The sequence below is a fragment of the Pseudoliparis swirei genome, chromosome 23, assembly GCF_029220125.1.
Source record: "Pseudoliparis swirei isolate HS2019 ecotype Mariana Trench chromosome 23, NWPU_hadal_v1, whole genome shotgun sequence".
In the NCBI taxonomy this organism is placed as follows: Eukaryota; Metazoa; Chordata; class Actinopteri; order Perciformes; family Liparidae; genus Pseudoliparis; species Pseudoliparis swirei.
This window is the reverse complement of record NC_079410.1, coordinates 20,663,371-20,686,215: the sequence shown is the minus strand read 5'-3', so window position 1 is coordinate 20,686,215 and position 22,845 is coordinate 20,663,371. Positions and strand designations below refer to the sequence as shown.

Genomic DNA, 22,845 nt, shown 5'->3' with positions numbered 1-22,845 from the left:
GCCCTCAGGTCGCTAGATCCGCCCTACTGTCGCACTCGGTTTGCTCATGTGATCCGGATCCGCCCGCATCCGGATCCGGATCAAACAGCATCTGGATCACGCAGCGGTGTTAACTTTGCCCCAGGCGGATGTTCCAAATCGTGCTCCTCCTACTTCTGCGCCTCGACTTTCCAAACTGGTATTTTCAAACCTGCAGCTCTTCGTGCCAGACGTACTACTTAGGTAAGTGTTGAATTGTGTTGCTACTGTCGAATTATGGCTAGTTTTCGAACTATCTCGGTTAGGGTTAGCTATCTTCTGCAGCAAGTGGTTATAACCACTGAAAATTCAGCGCACCCAAGGTTGGAGCTTAAGTATACAAGGGTGCGCGATGGAAGCTGGGCAATAACGAGGAGCTAGCGTTAGCTCGCGAGCTAATAACGAGAAGCGCTAGCTCACAAGCTAATAACGAGGAGTGCTAGCTCGCGAGCTAATAACTAGGAGCTAATAACGAGAAGCGCTAGCTCGTGAGCTAATAACGAGGAGCGCTAGCTCGCGAGCTAATAACGAGCGCTAGCTCTAATAACGAGGAGCTAATAACGAGAAGTGCTAGCTCGCGAGCTAAAAACAAGGAGCGCTACCTCGCGAGCTAATAAAGATGGCCAGCACAAACCTGTTTTTATTTAATTCGCCATGTATTGAATTCTCAACACTTAATTTACAATTTGCAATGTCAAGCCTCAGTTTTACAGAAGTGTTCATCAGGATCGATCTCTACAATTCAGGTAAGCACACATTTTTTTACAGCAGCAGTCGTGCCACAAAGCTGGTACGGTGGTAGTTTCTGCGTTTGGCCAAATTACCCGAGGGACGAAAGGGTGGACAAGGCTGTCCGAGGTGCCGAAGAACCTCAACCTGACTGGCAGACACATGATGTAAGAATAATTAGATCATGTGGTATGCTAATTATATTAATATTCTAATAATTAGCAGATTAAACAAATATAAAAAATCATTTACCTTATGTTACATATGGGGGGGAAAACAACATTTTAATCACATTGTTCTGGTCATAATTCTGTACTTTTTCTTTGTGTTTTGACTTAATTTTTAGATGATTACTTGGTGGCAAGGCGATGGTTAAAAAAGTATGTCCTGTGACACATCCGATCTCCATTCAGAAGAGGAGGCAATTCCTAAAAGGAGAAAGCCAATGCCTGTGTGAGTAAATGTGTATACATTTTATTCTTTAGAACTTTTTACCTTAATAAAATAAAGTGTCTGTCATTCAATGTTATAGTATGACAAATAATATTTGCCCCTCTTCCAACTATTGCCCCTCCTCCACCACGGACTTCATCACCAGCAGGACAGCGAACAAGCCAGGGGTACACACCAACCTGGCGAGGGGCGAGGTGTGGTTCAGACGCCATTGCCTGCTGTGGTGAGCAACAACTCAAACGGCTATGGGATTCAAATTGAACCTTTTTAATCATTTCACTTTTTACAATGTTAACGATCGTAAATTGGATACGAGACATGCAATACACACTGTCACATTGAGTCCAAGTGAATATGATCATTACGATTGGATTAATGGAGTTGTATAAAACTTGATGTTTCCATATTTGATGTCAAATCTCTTAATCGTTACCTTTTTACCTTTTTTACGAGCAACAGCTCAAAGATCCAGCCAATGCTATAATGAAGAAGAGTGGTGAGTTGTTGTTTTTTTAAGAATCTCACGCAAAGCTCATTAAAATCTATTGTATGTCATTAACACTAGATAATACCCTGTTTGATGGTAATGTTTTTTAAAACAATATCAAATATTAATAGTACTTTTTCTATCCATTTTAGATTTCCTCCCTGGGAACAATCGGAGGACATGATGTAAAACGTGCAACGTGGAACATCCTCGCACGCATGTTCACTGATGATGTTGGCAAGTCCATAAATTGGAAAGGGATTAATGGCAAAAAATCTTTCAATCTAATGACGTCCAAGACTTTGCTCCTGCGTAAGTAACTCATATATAATGAAAACAATTTGAATTCACCCAGAGGTCTTTGTGTTCAAACTTACGAATAACCATGTTTCTAAATAAAATGTTTGAATTGCAACTTTATTCTCTACTAAGGTAAATGTTACTCGACTATATCTTTACATAATAGTTATATGATACATTAGCTCTATATATAGCATAGCACACTTTAAGTGCCAGACAGCCACTAGATTTTAGACTGCATGTCTGCTTTATGTTGCACTGAGTATTCATGTGATTTTGTATCTGCTTGTGTGATTACAGATGCCGTCAGAAAGAATCACTCTACACATGCGTCCACTGACGACCAGGTTCTTAAGCACGCCATTCGGTGGTTCAACCTGGCAGCAGACCGGGGTAGCTCCAGAAGGCGTGCTACTGTCGACGTCCCCCACACTGAACAGACTTAAAATATATCTTTTTTAAGTGTGTGTGTATATAATTTTGTCCTTTCAAATAAAAAACTGTTTGATATTATTTACGTTTGCATTTTTCTTTTTTGCAGATGCATATTTGTTAGCTTGATCTGGGCCAAATGAGCCACTTTATGGAAGGGTCAACATTTTATGAATATCTGCGTCATACGGGGCAGATCTGCCCTGTATCCGCCAATATTACGCAACGCGCATCTGTTCCGGATCCGGCGCGCTGTGCATTTAGCCTCCGATCCGGACCCGTTTTGCGGAGCCTTCCCGGAGTCTATGACGGATTCGGGACGGATCTGGAACAGAGTCAGTTTGCTATCTGGGACGGAGCGCGTCTCATTTCTGCGAATATGACCAAGTTGATCACCGGACTTAATCTATGACAACCCAGGGTTCAGATCACGAACCGGGAGCAGAGTTGTAGTTTAACACCCTTCTCTGCTCTTCCATTCGAGCAGTTACCCACCCATGACTTTAGAGTAGTGTGTCTGTCCCACGGCCACTTCAATTAAATAAATCAAAAGTAAGCAGAAGAGGAGTCGTACACAATAACCTTATACAAGTTAACACCATTATTTCAGCAGTGCAACAAAACAGGACTATTAAATGTGGTCTCCTAAATATTCGATCTCTGTCATCTAAAGCTGTGTTACTAAATGATTTAATATCAGATAATCACATTGATTTATGTTGTCTAACTGAAACCTGGCTGAGCCATGAAGAATATGTCTGCCTGAATGAATCGACTCCTCCAAGTCATATTAATACTCACATTCCTCGAGGCACCGGTCAAGGAGGTGGAGTAGCAGCCATCTTTGAATCGAGCCTATTAATTAATCCTCAACCAAAATTACACTACACCTCATTTGAAAGCCTTGTTCTTAGTCTTTCACATCCAACCTGGAAAACACGACAGCCAATTCTATTTGTGATTCTGTACCGGCCACCAGGTCCATATTCAGAGTTTATTTCTGAATTCTCAGAATTTATATCAAGTTTGGTTCTTAAAACCGATAAAGTTATTATTGTTGGAGATTTTAATATCCATGTGGATGTTGATAATGATTGCCTTAGTGCTGCATTCATCTCCTTGTTGGACTCGATTGGCTTCTGTCAGAGAGTACAGAAACCCACTCACAGCTTTGGCCACACGCTTGATCTTGTTCTTACTTATGGCGTTGACATTGAGCATTTGAACGTCTTCCCACAGAATCCTCTTCTGTCAGACCACAACCTCATAACTTTTGAATTTATACTACCGGAGTGTACTCCGTTAGTCAAAAGTTTCTACACCAGATGTCTAACTGACAGTGCTGTAGCTAAATTTAAAGAAGCGATTCCTTCTGCTTTTGATTCGATACCACGTCTCAATATAACAGAGGACTCCTGGTCTAACTTTAGTCCGTCCCAGATTGATCATCTTGTTGACAGTGCCATAGGCTCTCTGAGAATGACACTGGACTCGATAGCCCCTCTGAAGAAGAAGACAGTGAGGAAGAGGAGGTTTGCTCCCTGGTATAACCCTCAGACCCGCAAACTGAAGCAAACGTCACGAAAGCTTGAGCATATGGCATTCAACTAAGCTCGAAGAATCCCGCTTAGTTTGGCGAGATAGTCTTAAAACATATAAGAAGGCCCTCCGTAATGCCAGAGCAGCCTATTACTCATCAGTAATAGAAACAAATAAAAACAACCCCAGGTTTCTCTTCAGCACTGTAGCCAGGCTGACAGAGAGTCACAGCTCTGTGGAGCCGAGCATTCCTATAAACCTCAGTGGTAATGACTTTATGAACTTCTTTAATGAAAATATTTTAACTATTAGGGACAAGATTAATATTCTCTTGCCCATAACCAGTGCCAATCTGTCCTCAAGTGGAATGGCGTATGAAACCGCTGTAAGCCCTGGTGTATATTTGGAGGGCTTTTCTCCCATCAACCGTGACCAATTATCTTCAACGGTTTCTACTTCGAACACGTCTACCTGTCTCTTGGACCCCATCCCGACGAGGCTGCTTAAAGACGTTTTGCCTTTAATTGGCGGCTCTCTATTAGATATTATCAATGTGTCTCTGCTAACAGGCCACGTACCACACTCCTTCAAGGTGGCTGTTATTAAACCTCTCCTGAAGAAGCCCACTCTGGATCCAGAGGTGTTGGCTAACTACAGACCGATCTCTAACCTCCCTTCCTCTCCAAGATCCTTGAGAAAGTGGTCGCAAATCAGTTGTGCGACTTTCTACATCATAATAGTTTATTTGAGAAATTTCAATCAGGATTTAGAAAACACCACAGCACCGAGACGGCACTGGTGAAAATTACAAATGACCTCTTAATGGCAGCAGATAAAGGACTCCTCTCTGTCCTGGTCTTGTTAGACCTTAGTGCTGCATTCGACACCATTGACCATGACATCCTGTTACAGAGACTGGAGCAGTCGATTGGCATTTCAGGCACGGCACTAATTTGGTTTAAATCCTATTTATCAGATCGATCTCAGTTTGTATTTGTAAACGATGACGCCTCGATAACCACCAACGTTAATCACGGAGTTCCACAAGGTTCTGTGCTTGGACCAATTTTATTTACCTTATACATGCTTCCTTTGGGCAATATTATCAGGAAACACTCCATAAACTTTCATTGTTATGCAGATGATACTCAACTATATTTATCGATAAAACCAGAGGAGAGCAACCAACTCGGTAAAATTCAAGCATGTCTTAAAGACATAAAACATGGATGACCTGCAATTTCTTGATGTTAAACTCAGACAAAACCGAAGTAATTTTAATCGGCCCTGAGCACCTCAGAGATCAATTATCTGGTGATGTGGATTCTGTAGACGGCATTGCCGTGGCATCCAACACCACTGTAAAGAATCTTGGCGTTATCTTTGATCAGGGCTTGTCCTTTAACTCCCACGTAAAGCAAATCTCAAGGACTGCATTCTTTCATCTACGTAATATTTCAAAAATCAGGCACATCTTGTCTCAAAAAGATGCAGAAAAATTGGTTCATGCGTTCGTTACTTCGAGACTGGATTACTGCAACTCCTTATTATCAGGCTGCTCTAATAAGTCTCTTAGGTCCCTCCAGTTGATCCAGAATTCTGCAACTCGTGTTCTCACTAAAACTAAGAAAAGAGATCACATCACTCCTGCACTAGCTGCTCTGCACTGGCTCCCAGTAAAATCAAGAATCACTTTTAAAATTCTTCTCTTAACGTACAAAGCCTTGATTGGTGATGCACCATCATATCTTAAGGAGCTTGTAGTACCATATTGCCCCACTAGAGAGCTACGCTCACTAAATGCGGGACTACTTGTAGTTCCTAGAGTCTTAAAAAGTAGAATGGGAGCCAGAGCCTTTAGTTATCAAGCTCCTCTTTTATGGAACCAGCTTCCAATTTCAGTCCGGGAGGCAGACACAGTCACCTCGTTTAAGAGTAGACTTAAGACTTTCCTCTTTGACAGAGCTTATAGCTAGGGCTGAATCAGGTTCACCTGGTCCAGCCCCTTGATATGCTGCTATAGGCTTATAGCTGCCGGGGGACGTTTTAGGATGCACTGAGTACCTATCTCCTCTTTTTCTCTCCTTAAGGATGCATTTCATCTCTCAATCACGTTACTAACTCTGCTTTCTCGCCGGAGTCCTTTTGACTTCACGTCTCATGGGGTCATCGGACCCTATGAGACGACATAGATCCTATCTGCCTGATGGATCATCGAGGTCTGGGTCGTGGAATTCCTGCTCCTGACTACGCCACTGTCCTGTTGAGACTCCGCCCACCGTTGAGACTCCGCCCTCCTCCTCCCCACCGCCATCTGCCTGATGGATCGTGGAGGTCTCCATCGTGGAATATGCCTACTATGAACTATTCATACACTCTGTCATATTCATTGAATGTATTTTAACTCTAAATCTGTCCTTCTGTACACATTACATCTATTGCATCTGTCCATCCTGGAGAGGATCCTCCTCTGTTGCTCTCCTGCAGGTTTCTTCCCTTTTTCCCCTGAAGGGTTATTTGGGAGTTTTCCTGGTCCGATCACGAGGTTTTGGGGCAGGGATGTCTATGTGTACAGATTGTAAAGCACTCCGAGACAAATTTGTAATTTGTGAAATTGGGCTATACAAAATTGAATACTCTTGAATTGAATACCTACCCGTGGCATTCTGATTGAATTGAATACTCGCCGTGGCATTCTTGAGATGGGACGGGTCCCATCCCTGGTTCATCATCCGGCCCTTGCTTCGCGTGGGCTGCTTTCTCCAACTGGACCTTAACTTCCTCGTGCGGGCTTCCAGTATGTAGAGGTGGGTGGAAAAAGAAAACATGAAGGAGCGATCACACCCGCGACTTTAAAAAAGCCTCGAGAGCGGACCGGCGTGTAACGGGCGATAAAACTTAATTTACAAAATGGATTCAAGCAGACGTCGCACTCTCGCCCTCGCTGTGTTGTTGGACGAGGAGGAACAAGCCCCAAACAAGCTGAGGTTTTGGGTTCACGATATTTAAAAAAGATAGGAAAGAGTACGGCGAGTACCGCCATCTATTCCGCGAATTGTGTCTCGATGACGAGCGCTTTCAGTCGCACTTTGGGCTGAGCAGGAGTCAGTTTGACTCTCCTGAGCTGGTGGGGCCACGCAGTGAGAGGCAGGACACCAACTAGCACGAGACAATCAGCCCTTCAGAAAGAACGAGTATTGGTCTCAGGTGAGTTTCTTCCAATAAATACAAATATAGACTGAGAAAAGGAAATGCAGTTAGCATCTAACGAGCACAGTATTTACATATGTGTCGTGGTAATATATAAATATATACATAAGATATATACAGATGAGGTATATACAGTATATCTTGGTCCTGTCACACCTCAAGACCATCACCGACCCACTCCTGGACCCCCTGCAGTTCGCCTACAGAGCCAACAGGTCTGCAGACGACACAGTCAACATGGCCCTTCACTACATCCTCCAGCATCTGGACTCCCGAGGAACCTACGCCAGGATCCTGTTTGTGGACTTCAGCTCTGCCTTCAATACAATCATCCCGTCCCTGCTGCAGGACAAGCTCTCCCAGCTGCACGTGCCCGACTCCACCTGCAGGTGGATCACAGACTTCCTGACCGACAGGAAGCAGCACGTGAGGCTGGGAAAACACGTCTCAGGCTCCCGGACCACCAGCACGGGTCCCCCAAGGCTGTGTTCTCTCCCTCTGCTGTTCTCCCTGTACACCAACAGCTGCACCTCCAGTCACCAGTCCGTCAAGCTCCTAAAGTTCGCGGATGACACCACCCTCATTGGACTCATCTCTGGTGGGGACGAGACCGCCTACAGGTGGGAGACTGACCACCTGGTGACCTGGTGCAGCCAGAACAACCTGGAGCTCAACGCTCTGAAGACAGTGGAGATGGTTGTGGATTTCAGGAGGAATGCAGCCCCACCCCCTCTCATCCTGTGTGACTCCCCGACGGCTGTGGAGTCCTACCGCTTCCTGGGCTCCATCATCTCCCAGGACCTCAAGTGGGAGCTGAACATCGGCTCCATCTCCAAGAAGGCCCAGCAGAGGATGTTCTTCCTGAGGCAGCTGAGGAAATTCAACCTGCCAGGGAAGATGATGGTACAGTTCTACACGGCCATCGTTGAGTCCATCATCTGCTCCTCCATCACCGTCTGGCACCCTGCAGCCACAGCCAAAGACAAGCGCAGGCTGCAGAGCATCATCCGCTCGGCCGAGAGGGTTATCGGCTGCAATCTGCCTTCCTCCAGGTCCTGTTCACTTCCAGGTCAAGGTCACTGAAGCGGGCCAGAAAGATTGTCGCCGACCCTCCCACCCTGGACACTCCCTGTTGAGTCCCTCCTCGGGGAGGAGGCTGCGTCCATCATGACTAAGTCCACCCGCCACAACAAAAGCTTTTTCCGTCGGTCGGGCTCATGAATGGACTCGGACTGACTGACTGTCACCCCAGGACTACCACCTCTTCTTCCACCTTCCTCTCTCCTCCTTCTTCCCGCTCCTTCCTCTTCCTCCTCCTCCTCTTCCTCCCACCTCCTCCCTCCTCCTTCTTCTTCCTCCACACACGTCACTTTAACATGCACTTCAACTAAAACACACCACTTGAAGCACACACCCAAACACTCTCACATTATTTGTTGTCTTTCCGTCGCATTGATTGTTGTTTGTTTGTCATGTCCAAATGTTGCACCTTCCACCAAAAAAAATTCCTCGTTTGTTTGTGAAAACATTCTTTGGCAATAAACCTGTTTCTGATTCTGATATGAAATAATATATATGCAGTATGAACAGTATTGATAGCATAGATATTTGGACCACTACACTACCAACATCAAAGGAAACATTATATTACACAATCTGTGGCAAGCGCAGTAAACTATCAAGCTTCGATAATGAGATGATTGTGAGGATTTAATCTCCATCACGCAATGATTTATAAAAGAGGACCCCCCCCCCCCCCTGTCAGTTTAACAGCAAATGTGTCTTTTCTCGTCAGAATTAAAGGTTTAGGGTTTCATCTTCACAGTTGTAGTTCTGGGATAGACTTTTTACCTTTAAGACGCAGGTTTATGGAGACAAGCCATGTAAACAAGATGTACACATTTCATATTTTATTTTAAAACAAGCAACAGGTCAGAGATGGAGACAGAGAGACTTCCCTTTAGTCCTGTGCTGTGACACTGGGACACGATGCAAAAGGCTTAAGACAAACACAACGTTTAATTCAGACTTGTACAATGTATTCATTGCAGAACCCTCCTCACATGTCGCACCATACAAAAACACAGCAATAAAAAGATATACAGGAAAAAATATGTTTAAATTAATATATTAGATGATATGTTTTTTGTTGTCTCTGTCAGCTCTTTGTGATCGTACATACGTTGGGTGGAATGTAAGCTTTAGTTATTTCTGGTACCGCGCCTTTTATGAAGAAAATAAATAGCGGGAAGAATGCCTTTAAAAAAAAATGCATTATCAAATTATAGATTGAAATGTGCTCTCATAATTCAAGTAAAAGTTCCCTGCATTCTCTTGATTAGGAATCATTTAGTTTGGGATATTTCAAACACAAAGGATTTTCAAAACTATACAAACCACAGGCATATTTCCATATTCGTAACCTTTCCCGGTCGCTACTGAGTTTGATAACTGAACCCAGTTAATGCAGGGTTTTTCCTGGGTCAAAATGGGTCTTCGGCGCTCCCAAAAAAACACGGTCTGTGTTGCCATGTCAACGTAATTAGCAGACATCTATGTATTTTTTGTTTGTTTGTTTCCCATCGCAGACTTTTTTTTGCCTTAGGCGCCGAAAAAGCGGCTAGGCGCTAGCGCCCACATTTTCTCTATGCAGGAAAAACCCTGTAATGTCACCAGCCTACTCCTTGATGTTGAACACACTCTTAAATTCTCTGTCAAATAACTCCTTCAGTCTGTTTCCCGTGGCGAGGATTTCAGCATTGTCCTGCAAAAAACCCACAACAGACCATATCAGTACAAAATGTCCAGGATGCCTGTTAAACTCTTAACGCTGCATCTAAAGGGTTTTTACTGACACCGCCTCTTACCCGGTTGTATAAAGCGTAGTTGGAGAAAATGAGCTGGACGTCGGTCTCAAACTCTCCAACGATCCGGTTTCGTGGGTTCTGGAGTCGGTGGGCTATGTGACCCAGCCACATGGGGGTCTTGATCACGCTGCAGTAGTCGTTCAGCTGAGGGTGCCAAGAGGAAAAGGAATAACGGATTCTGTCCAGATGCTTTTATTTTGAAACTGTAACATGTCCTACAGGTATAAGAAAATAAAAACCAATGTTGCTGGTGTGGTGTCAATACACTTTTAAAAGTTCACTTTCACTGTGCACTGCAAGAAAGAAAAAGGCGGGATCTCAAATCTGTGTCGGAGACGGCGGCGTGCGTCCTCTGTCATGATCCGAGTGTGCATTTTCTACCTGTGAGGCGAGACTACTGACTACTTGGATCCTGCTAAGTATCTTCTTTAAACTAGTTTTATCTTACTGTTGTATTTGTTGTTTAAAGCTGCTAGATTGTTAGTCTGTCCTGTTTTATGGAGTTGTTTTGGTAGAGAGCTGTGACCTGTGTTCCCTGAATCTTCACTGATTGGGTTTCTGAATACCAAAGCCAGGGGCGGTGTCAACGCGGCTGGCTGAGTGTCTTAAAAGATCTCCGGAGGCCAGTCTGCAGTGTGCATTTTCTACCTGTGAGGCGAGACTACTGACTACTTGGATCCTGCTAAGTATCTTCTTTAAACTAGTTTTATCTGCAGTTACTGTTGTGTTTGGTGGTTAAAGCTGCTAGATTGTTAGTCTGTCCTGTTTTAAGGAGTTGTTTTGGTAGAGAGGTGTGTCCTGTGTTCCGACACACCTGAATCTTCACTGATTGGACGAGCGATCGTCACCTGGTTTCTATTGAGTGTCATTTGAATACCAAAAGCCAAGGGGCGTGTCAACGCTGCTGGAGGTAATTGGCACTAACTTGGGCTCATAACCGGTGGGGTTTTTCGCGTCAGCTGTAGCGTCAGTGTGACTCATCGGACGAAGACTGAGGACAAAGACATAGGAGTCTTCCGTTGAGTCAAGACGAGTCAAGACTGAGACAAAGACATAGGAGTCTTCCGTTGAGTCAAGACCGGAGGACAAAGACATAGGAGTTCTCCGCTGGAGTCAAGACTCGGAGGACAAAGACATAGGAGTCTTCCGTTGTGGAGTCAAGACTGGAGGACAAAGACATAGGAGTCTTCCGAGTCAAGACTCGGAGGACAAAGACAGAGTCTTCGGGTGGCTGAGTATTTCCCCATTTTGTGAATATGTGTCTTTTTCCATACCTGTGCGTATCTCTACCGTAGTTACTATAGGACTCGCTCATTCATGTACCGGAACCCTCCTCTGTTATCCTTCCTACCCGTTCTACTCACACCCAGCACCTGGTCACAGGAGGCCTCTGGAACTGTCAGTCAGCCAACCGCAAGGCCGACTTCATCTCTGGCTTTGCTGTGGAGCAGTCGTTGACTTCCTGGCTCTCACTGAGACCTGGATCACAGCAGACAACACGTCTACCCCGGCTGCTCTCTCCTCTGCCTTCTCCTTTAGCCACACACCCAGACCCTCTGGTCGGGGTGGAGGTACAGGTTTACTCATCTCACCCACATGGTGTTTCTGTCCCTACCCGCTTCCACTCTTTATCCCACTGACTTTTGAGTTTCATGCGGTGACCGTACTCATCCGTCCAACTTCACATTGTAGTTCTGTACCGACCTCCTGGTTCTTTGGGAGATTTGTTGGACGAGCTAGACGTCCTCCTATCGAACTTTCAAGGAACACGCCCCCGCTCATCCTTCTGGGTGACTTTAACATCCAGACAGAGAAGTCATGTGATCTCTTACTCTTATTGTCTTCCTTTAACCTCTCACTCAGTCCCTCCCCTCCTACTCACAAAGCCGGCAACCACCTTGACTACATTTTCACAAGAAACTGCTCTACCTCTAACCTCACTGTGACCCCTCTCCATGTCTCTGACCACTTCTTCATCTCTTACTCTCTCTCGCTCTCTGGTACTGACAACCCACCCATATCTACAGACTCTGCACCTGTGCGCCGCAACATTCGCACCCTCTGTCCTCCCTCTCTTGCCTCCTCTGTCCTATCTGCTCTCCCCTCAACTGACTGCTTCTCACTCATGCATCCTAACTCTGCCGCAGACACTCTCCTCTCTTCCCTGTCTTCATCTCTTGATTCTCTTTGTCCTTTTAAGACACGACCGGTCCGGAAATCCTCCCGGGCTCCGTGGTTGTCGGACTCGGTCTTGGCCGAGAGAGCCACCCTGCGGCGGAAAGAAATGGCGAAATCGAATCAAGCGGAAGACTTGCTCTTCTATCAATCTCCTCTCCTCCTTCTCTTCCTCTATCTCTGCAGCCAAAAGCTCGTTCTACCTGACCAAAATTCAGTCTTCCTTCTCTAACCCCAAAAACTCTTCTCTCTATCTTTCCAACCTCCTTGATCCCCTGTCCCCTCCTCCTTCCACCCTTTTGCCGAGCCACTTTGTCGACTACTTTACAAACAAGATAGACGACACGCTCCTCCTTTACAAATCCATCTTCTATCACCTCACCAACACTAACTTCTTCATCCCCTCTTTCCTCTTTCACCCTTGTCTCCCAATCAAGTTCTTAGCTTGGTGACCTCCGCCGACCGACCACCTGCGCCTTGACCCCGTCCTGCCTCCCATTCTCCAGGCTATTGCTCCTGACCTTCTGACCTTCCTCACCCATCTTATTAACAGCTCCTCTCAACTGGCTGTTTCCTAACTCTCTGAAGGAGGCGAGTCAACCTCTCCTGAAGAAACCCACGCTCGACCTGTCCTGAAGTCAGCAACTACAGACCGGTCTCTTCTTCCTTTTCTCTCCAAAACTCTGGAGCGAGCTATCTTGAGCCAAGTGTCCTCCTATCTCCACAGTAACAACCTTCTTGACCCTACCAGTCTGGATTCAAGGCCGCCACTCGACAGAGACGGCCCTCCCTGCTGTCTCTGAGCAGCTTCACACTGCTAGAGCAGCCTCTCTCTCCTCTGTCCTTATCCTTCTCGACCTTTCTGCAGCATTTGACACCGTGAACCACCAGATCCTGATCTCTTCTCTTCAGGACCTGGGGATCTCAGGCACTGCACTCGCTCTTTCTCTCTTCCTACCTTAAAGACCGCACTCACGGGTAACTTGGAGAGGTTCTTTGTCTGATCCTTGTCCTCTCACTACTGGGGTTCCTCAAGGCTCCGTCCTGGGTCCCTCCTCTTCTCTCTGTACACAAATTCTCTCGGCTCTGTCATTCGTTCGCATGGCTACTCCTACCATAGCTATGCTGATGACACCCAACTGATCTTCTCGCTTTCCACCGTCCGAAACACGGGTGGCACGAATCTCTGCCTGTCTGACTGACATCTCTCAGTGGATGTCTGCTCACCACCTGAAGATCAACCCTGACAAGACTGAGCTACTATTCCTTCCAGGAAAGGCTCCCCACCCACGACCTGACTATCACCTTCAACAGCTCTGTGTTGGCCCCTACCCGGACTGCCAGGAACCTCGGGTGACACTCGACAGTCAACTCTCCTGACGGCCAACATCGCTGCGACGACGCTGTTCCTGTAGGTACATGCTGCACAACATCAGGAGAATCGTCCTCTTCTTACTCAGAAGGCGGGCGCAGGTTCTGATCCAGGCTCTGGTCATTTCACGCCTCGACTACTGCAACTCCTCCTGGCTGGTCTACCTGCTAAGGCCATCCGACCCCTGCAGCTCATCCAGAATGCAGCAGCTCGACTGGTCTTCAGCCTCCCAAATTCACCCACACCACTCCGCTCCTCCGCCTCTCCACTGGTTACCGTGGCTGCTCGCATCCGCTTCAAACACTGGTCCTGGCGCACGTGCTCTAGACGGATCGGGCCCCGCCTACATCCGGGATATGGTCACACCGCACACCCCGGCACGCTCGCCTCCGCCTGGCAACAGCTAATCGACTTGTGCCTCCTGCACCTCGAGCTAATCACTCGAAATCCAGACTGTTTGCTGTCCTGGCTCCTCAGTGGTGGAACGGCTCCCCACTGACATCAGGACAGCAGAAAGTCTCTACATCTTCCGTCGGAGACTGAAAACACACCTTTTCCGACTATATCTGGATTAAAACACAGATTCGGGGATCGCCAGTGGCACTTAGATAGCACTTACTTATGGTACTTTGTGGGTCGACTATGTTGATATTGCTTCCTGTATTCTTGTTGTTTGTAGTTTTGTACTCTGGTTGAAATGCACTTATTGTAAGTCGCTTTGGATAAGCGTCTGCTAAATGACATAACAATGTAATGTAATGTAATCCAGTTTCTGTGTCTTGTTTTGTGTCTTATTTTGAAGTCCTTGTCGTATTTCATTCCTGTCCCTGTGATCGTCACCCTGTTCCTGATAGTTCCTCCTGTGTGATTTACTGGCCCATCCCTCATTGTAATCCCTGTCTTTGTTCCCGTTGTCTAATCACCTGCATCTTCCCTGTGTATTTGACTGGGTCAGACATAGACTAAACAGGAACATGAACACAAAACTAAACTTGTCTGAACCCACACTGGGAATCGACAAACAAGTTTTAAATACAGGAAGATGCAGGTGATTGGACACTGAGGCAGACACAGTGGACACAATGAGGCGAGACTGTAATCACACAGGAAACCGTCAGGAACGGGGCAGACGATCACAGGGACAGGAAATGCAGGGAAACACAAGGACTTCAAAATAACTCTAACCTCTTATCACTGGCGCCCAAATCAAAAGTAACAGGGCCCACAGCGGCGGCGGCGAGTCCTCCAGGAACCAGATGATCGGGTGCTCTTTAGCGACCTTCTTGATTACACGAGGGCAGAGGAAGACTACGTAGGCGTGAGTCCCACCGAGAATGTTGTTCCTCATCGTGCGTGCACAGATACGAAGGAGATACTAAGCATTCCTGATGTAAGGAAGGAGGGATGAGGACGGACAGGATTGAGCTTCTCTGGCAGTCGGTGTTTACATGCACAGAAACAGGCGTCTGACTAGCCACGGACAAAGATGAACAAGTGTGTTTCAGCTTCCTACGGAGACGGTCCGCGGTTTACTCACCAGCATGTGTTGGGATATTGGGAGGCGTACGGCTGCTTCTCTTTCAGCTCTCCTGGTAATAACACCCCTGATAGGTCCTGAATATGCAGAAAGTACACATCCACGGGCTGTCGTCTCTGTTCTCACACACACACACACACATACACCTACACACACACACACACACAATAAGCCATATGGGTCTGACGAATTATCGAATTGTAGAGAGAATTTCTCTGTCACCAAATCAACCCCACTAACAAGTACTGTTTGCCTACTTAGGTCAGTGATAATATATATATATATTATATATGATATAATATATATATATATATATAAATAATATATATTATATATATATATATATATATACACTACCGTTCAAAAGTTTGGGATCACTTAGAAATGTCCTTATTTTTCAAAGAAAAGCCATTTTTTCAGTAGAATAACATTAAATCAATCAAATACCTCTATACATTGTTAATGTGGTAAATGACTATTCTAGGTGAAACGTCACAGTTTCTAATAAATATCTCCATTGGTGTATAGAGGCCATTTCCAGCAACTATCCTCCAGTGTTCTAATAATTTTGTGTTTTGCTAATGCCTAAGAAGACTAATGTCTGATTAGAAAACCCTTGTGCAATTATGTTAGCACAACTGAAAACTGTTTTGCTGATGAGAGAAGCTATAAGCATAGATTCGTATGTAACTATGGTTCTATGAATCCTGAATGACCACATGAAGTGCCTTTTGGATATCTTCCGTCTTGCGCATAGCAGGTGGTATTAACAACAAAGTCACCCGTGACCTCCGGATGACCATACACGGGTATAAGTTCGGTGTCATCCGAGATCAGTTCTCACAGATCTTCGCCCGACTCCGAGATTCCGGTGACTAAGAACTCTGGCGGTCATCCGAGTTCCGCCAGAACCATAGTTACATACGTAACTTGCGTTTCTATTTCATCATCCTGACCGCCAGAAGTGCCAACTGGATGACTTATACCAGCAAGTCACGAGATCCCAGGAAACTACCTCATATGGCTCAAAGCAGAGGGTCTGGACCACCTGCAATGCATGGAGGGTGTTCCGTTCACTCTGTAGTCTCTGGTGAATGTCTTAGCGATGCCCATTTCAATGCATATGCACCTATATTCCCTCACAGGCATACCTCTCAGGAATTACGCCCGTGATGTGGGAAACGCCCGTTGGTGAACAACACCTGCTCTGGATGGCGGAACAGGCGTTCTCACCACCTATGCACAGGCAATGGCCTCCACTGTCGATGGGTGGGCACTGTTCTGCAGTGGCATAGCCCTTCTTAGATCCACCTAACTGTTAGTTATGGTGGTCATTTCTGAGGCTGGACGAGCTGGTTGAGACCAGGCGTGCCAGCACCTTTGAGAAGCCACTGCTTTAGGCGCAGTGTGACACCGAGGCCTGGTTCCTCGGACAAGGCTCATTGACAGGCAGGCGTGTGGCTTGCCGCGCCACTGCGCGGTTATATGCCAGGATGAAAGGTGCGACCTTATCCACAGCTCTGCCTCTGCCAAGGAAGCGAGCATGGTGTCCAGTACCCGGGCAAGTCCTGGAGGCCCTCGGGCTCAGGGATGATATGGGCCTCACTTGTGAGGACACCAGCTTGTGGCTGTTCCGCATCATTGTATTTTAGCATGCTGCCCTGAAATGGTAGCTATATGAGCCCTCAGGATAGAGCAGACATGCCTTAACTAGAAGAGGATGGCGGAGGCGTGAGTACCGTGAGCGAGGCACCCGTCTGGGTCCCTCCGTCCGCTGGTCGGGAAGCGGCCGGTCTACGTCTTGTGAGCGGATGGCACTCCGGCATTTAGAATAGTCCTCTGGACTGATTCTGTTCAACTACTTCCGAAACTCTCCTCACTGGCTCAAGCCGGAGGATCTGGACTGGCACCTGGGCGCGGGTTCGTTCATCTGTAATCTCTGGTGGATATAGCGATGCCCCTATGGGGCTGTTGCGCCACCTTATGCACCCTATATTCCTCAGACTGGCACCTCTCAGGGTGGCCGTGATGTGAAACACGCCGTTGTTAAGAACAACACCTGCTCTGGATGGCAGGCGGACGTTCTACCTATGCAGGCAATAGCTCCACTATCCTGATGGAACAGGCTGTTCTGCAGTGGCATAGCCCTTCTTAGATCACCCTAACTGACTGAGTTATGGTGGTCCAAGCTGTCTGCAGGCTGAGACAGGCTGGTTGAGACCAGGCGTTAGCACCTTTGAGAGAAACCACTGCTTTGGGCACGGTGAGCACGAGGCCTCTGGTTCCCTCAGACAGGCCATTGACCGACAGAGGCGTGTAGCTTGCTTGCTCTGCGCAGTTATAGCAGGATGAAAGGTCTTGCGGCAGCAATACAGCTCTGCAGAATCCCTGTCCAAAGGAGGCGGGCATGAGTCTCCAATGCAGCCGGGCAAGTCCTGTGAGGAGCGTCTCGGGAAGACTGTGTGCAGGGGATGTCCTGAGGCCTCATAAAGAAGGACACCAGCATGGCTGTTCCGCATCGTATAAAGCTTTAGCATGCTGCCTGAAATAGTAGCTAGACTCGGGATGAGGCAGACTGTACCCTTAACTAGAAGGGATGACAGAGGCGTGAGTACCATGAGCTGAGGCACCATGCTGGGTCCCTCCGTCCGCTGGTCAGGAAGCGGCGGTCTGCACGTCTTGTAGACGAGGATGGCACTCGGCATTTAGAATAGTCCTCTGGACTGATTCTGTTCAGCTGCTTCTATACTCCCTGCGTGAAGCCCTTTGTTGAGCCGCGGCCGGGATGGCAGATCACCATCTGCTGTGCTAGGGAATTCACATATCAGCGAGGCACCGTGCGTCTCTGGCCAATCTGTGCAGCCAGGGGCAAGTCCTGGCTGGTAGCAAGAGACCACCAGCAAGGTCGGTGGCCCTATTGAAGCGAACCAGTAGTTGGCAAAGATCAGGCGCGGAAATGAAATGTGGGGGCAGCCCTGGTTCCGTTCTCCTGGTAAAGCTACCTCGCCCGAGACAATTGGTCAGGTGAAGGGTTACCGGAGTAAGAAAAATCAGAAAGACACGGGCAGGAGCGTAGTAGCAGCTCTCTATAGCCCTAGGGAGGCCCCTGGAGGTTCAAGCCAACCCGTGGTGGGCGATGTCGTGGCCTGTGCTAAAAGTACATATTCCCTCCCAAAGTATGGCAGGAAACTGTTGGCTGTGGGTGCTGATTGCATAGCCTTTGTGGCTCCAGACCGTGTCGCCCGAATAGACTTATCCTCTGGAAGTCCTGTACCGCGCCAGACTAAGCCCCGCCGAGGAGGCCGGGGGCGGTCTGCTGTGGCGACCTCCCGGTGGGGGACGGACCCTTCCTGGGATATGCCCCTCTGGCGGTATGTCTCTCACCCTCACAGGAGGATAAGCTGAGAGGGGCACCGGCCCCATCTTGTGCCTGTGGCCCCTGGCGGGCTTCTGTAGGCCCACTCCATGCGAAGGCACAGCGACCTTGGCCAAGCATTTGTATAGGCAAGGAAAAAAGGGATAAAAAGCCACTGCCTGCCCCTCAGAGGAATACCTACCTGCTTGAGTAGCGGGCAGGCCCCTTATGGCTGTATCTAGAGCTATACCAACGAAGGTTATGCTCGAGGTAATGGCTCAGAAAACTCTTTATGTTCCGCGAAGGCCCAACCCGGGCAGCTGGCTGAAAAGAGTGTCTAAGACAGCTGATGCAGCTGTCAATTTTACCCGATAAACAGAACGAGGAGGATAAAAAGACACGCCATCTGCGCCCCTCAGAGAGGAGGCTGCAGAGGATGCTGTCCACCTGTCTGGTAATGACCGAGGCCGGCTTGATGGGCTGCATCTGAGGCTACACCAATAAAGGTTATGCTCTGAGAATGGCTCAGACAGTTGTTTGTTCCACGAAGAGCCCAACTTGAGGCGGCGTGAGAAGAGTGCAAATGTGCTGCCTGTGGCCCTAAATGGGTATGGGCATAGCATAGCCAGATGAATCCAGGAGATGGCAGTTTCCTCACGCCCTGGTGATTGCAGAAGGCGGCAATGTGGCTCTTCCTTTTGTAGAAACTCCTGGGGGAAGTCCCACATGGAAGAAGAAGCCTGGGAATAATGGCTTTGGAAGCATAACAGGCAACCGTCTGTGAAGGCATTCTAGGGTACAGCCACAACAAAGGCCCCCCTTAGAGTCGACAGACATGAGCCGATCTCCTCTGGAGACCACCACGAAGGATGTCTGCTGGGCTCAGCCTGAGAAAATCAAGATGTGGGCGCCCGGTCCTGCGGGGTCACGAAATTGGACACAGTCTAGGGAACCAGATAACGCTGCTGCCTGGTCTAAGCAACACCGTTGCACGTCTTGCTGCTGCGCCTGTGCCGAGCAGGGTCCCCTGATTTCACTGGGACAGTAGGAGGTTGTTCCTACATGCCTCCGACAAGGTGCTCTGCCCGGCCAAACAGCTGGTCTGAATTGGAGAGCCTGGGCCCCGCCCAGGGTTTTCTTCTCGAGAATTTCTGGCCTCGCGAACTCACGAGTTGGTGCAAGAATTGGCTATGGGGGGATTTGCCTATTTAAACACGTAATTGGTTTCACCTTTTTGAGCCGACGGGTTTGAGGGCAACCCCGGTCACCGGGCCCGGAAAATCCCTTTGGGGAAACCGAACGGATGCCCGTTATCAGCTCTGGTGAATGGGAACAAAGGGGGCCCAAACTTTTGGGCCCTATTTTCCCTGGGCATACCCGGGTTCGGTGATTGGAACGGTTGGTAAACCCCCTGCTCTGGAGGAGAGAGGGGCACCAATGCCCAGGAATCCCCACTACTGGTGGGGCCGCTGCGGGGATACCCTTCCCTTGTCCCCTAATGACAAGATGGGGGTCAACGGGCCCCTAAAAGGGGTTAACCCGGGTGCCCCCTTGGGGAAGGATCGCCGGGGTGGATCTGATTCTTCAGCCCCCCTTGCCACAGGGTGGCGACTTTCTGGCAGTTTGGAAAGGAGAAATCTTTGGCAGAAACCCGTTGCCCTCCCAAGGGGGGGCCTGGTTCCAGTCGGCGCGGGAACCCCTGGGGGGCTGGCCTGAGGCCCTCCTTTGGGGGCCCAGCGGGCTGGCCGCATTTTTCCGTTTTACATGCGCCCAAAGGCCTTTGGGGACCCCAGGAAGGGGCAGCCTCCCCTTAATAAAAGGGGAGGGGGCGTAACCTGGCCCCCCCTGGGGGTCCCTGTGCGGGTGAAGCGGCCGTTGCACTTTGAAACGGTGGCCCGGCCTTTAAAAGCCGGACGGAGCAGCCCTGCTCTGCGAAGGGGGGGCCCGGCCGGGACGGGCCCTCCCACACTAGCTGTCCCTAGGGTCCCGCAGTAGCACCCGTTGGGCCCAAAGGGCCCTGGGACCCAGGGGAAACCCAAGTCCGGCTGGAAAGGAAGGGCCCCCAAAACCCCTGTTAAGACGGTAGTTGGCGTGGGAAAGTGCCCCCCGCCCTGGTTGGCCCGGTCCTTGGAAAAGGCGGGAAGGGTTACCGAGGGTAGGGGGCCGGGAGCTGCCTGCAGTCTCCCGTAGACCCCTGGGGGTTTCCCCAACATTTTGGGGGCATTCCCCCCAAACAGTCCCACCCTTTCCCAAGAGGCAGGAATGTTTGAGCGGGGGCACCTTTAAAACCCCAATTTGGCGTGATTTTTGGGTCCTTCCGAAACTTAGGCGGGAGCCTCTTTTCCCCTGGTGGGGGGTTCCGGGGGGAAACCCTTTAAAAAGGGTTGCCCACCCTCCTTAGAGGGGGGAAGTGACACGGCCTTCCCCTGGCAGGCTGTTTACAAGGGGCACCCACAGACCCCAAAGCATTTCCCCTAGGGGAAAAGGTCCCTGTGGAAACATCTTAGTAAAAGGGCAGGCCCCTTGGGCCCCTTTTCCACTAAGGTTAGGGCAAAGGGAAAAATTTTTATGGGGCCCCCGAACCCTGGGGAGAGTTGCGCTATGAGCCTGTTTTTCCCGTGGAAAAGGGAAAAAAAGAACCCACCCCCCTAGGAGAAGGTGGGGAAACTTCCCCCTGTCTGGTCTTGTCGCATTAGGTCCCAAAAAAGGTTAGCCTGAGTGGAGACGTGTTACGAACCCGCGGCGTGAGGAGGGAAAAACATGGGGCCCAAAGGGTAGGGCCATCCAGATCGCCAATCCCTTTCCTTTACGCCCGGTGAGCGGGCGGGAACCCCTTTTGGCTCCTGGAAGCCGGAAGAAGTGGAAAAACGGTTTGGAAAGCAAACGAGCACCGTCTGGTGAACCCCCTTTCGGGAGCCTGACAAAGGCCCCCTTGGGCAGAGGTCCCTTGGGGAAACCCAAAAAGGGAGCTGCGGTAGGGGGCCCCGTTGGCCTGGTGGGACACACTCTGCTAGCTAGAAGGGCTGCTACAAAGTCAACAACAGCTTTTTCCCACGCACAGGAGCGGTCCGCCCCCGTGTAGCACCCCGAACGGGCGGCCCGTTAGACACTTTAGGCAGGCAGAGTTGCTCCTCGGAAGTCATAGGCAAAAATTTGAAATTCGATCTCAGGATTGAAGTGCCGGTGAAGGGCGCCTGGTGAAAAACCGAAAAGCCTCGGGTTCTCGGTCCGCCTCACGCCCCTGAGAAAAAAAACGTCTTCCTCAAGGAACCCCGGGCCCAGCCTTCCTGAGGCGCGCGGATCGAACTCAAAATTGGTAAAAGGGGCCCCCGGAAAACTAAAAATTTCAGCCTAGCTGATGCCTGCGTTTTTGCAGAAATGAAAGAACTGTCCGGATGACAACCCGGACTTATCCCGTTCGGGTATCCAAAGGTCCAGGGTGATTTTTTTTTTAATACCTGACCTGGCTATAAAAGGAGGGAAAAGATACCAGGAAGCACTGCCCTGGCGTCAGGAAGATAAAATAAACGGCCTTCTTGAGCTAGTTGATTAACACTCAATTTTTTGTTCAAAACCAAAATCCAGAAAAAAAAAAACTTTCAATTTTTGAAATTGCCACTATTTTGTTTTTTAAAATTAAAACTTTCCATTTGGAAATTGCAAAGAACCTGACATTTCCTCAGGGTGTGTAAACTTCTCCTTCGAGCCAGCCAAAAAATGGCTTACCGGGAGCAGAAAGAGAAGTGGGAGGCCCGTGCACAACTCGCAAGAAGCCCCAAGGGTACTAGAGTCTCTAGTTTGAGAATAGACGCCACAGGTCCTCCGGGGCAGCTTCTTTAAAGGGGGTTACCCCACCGGCCAGTGTCAACCCCGACAGTAAGAGGCACTCCAGCTGGCCTTCTAGGCAGAGTGGGGAAAGAAAAGCCATACTGAACTGGCCAATAAAAGAGAAAGATTGTTATGGGAAAAGAACACCAGGCTTGGACAGAAAGGGGAAAAAGGGAGGAAATGAACCCCAATTTGAGGTGTTTGGATCAACACAGAAAACATTTGTGAGACGCAAACAGGTGGAAAGATGCTAAGAGTGCCCTCACCATTTGTCAAGCATGGTGGGGGTAATGATGGTCTCTCTTTGGTGCTGGTAAAGTGGCGGGATTTGTAAGGAAAAATTTTAAAAAAGGAAGGCTATCATATTTGCAACCCCATGCCATACCCGGGGCAGCGCTTGATTGAGCCATTCTCCTTCCAACGGCTGCCCCGGCAACACTCCACTTGGGCGGGGGAACATTTAGGGAAAGCAGGCAGCTTGTTGCTGTAATGAAGTGCCAGCACAGTCACCAGTCTAACCCAAATTTGACGTTGTGGGACACT

The 22,845-nt window shown here is 48.6% G+C and overlaps 1 long non-coding RNA gene across 1 annotated transcript; it reads left to right on the top strand.

The window, feature by feature from the left end:
• The first annotated feature begins 772 nt into the window (after nt 1-772).
• LOC130189327 (uncharacterized) lies at nt 773-1,418 on the top strand. Its single transcript, XR_008830757.1, has 3 exons — nt 773-914; nt 1,094-1,200; nt 1,349-1,418. It is a non-coding gene; the product is annotated as an uncharacterized LOC130189327 (long non-coding RNA).
• The last annotated feature ends 21,427 nt before the right edge of the window (nt 1,419-22,845 follow it).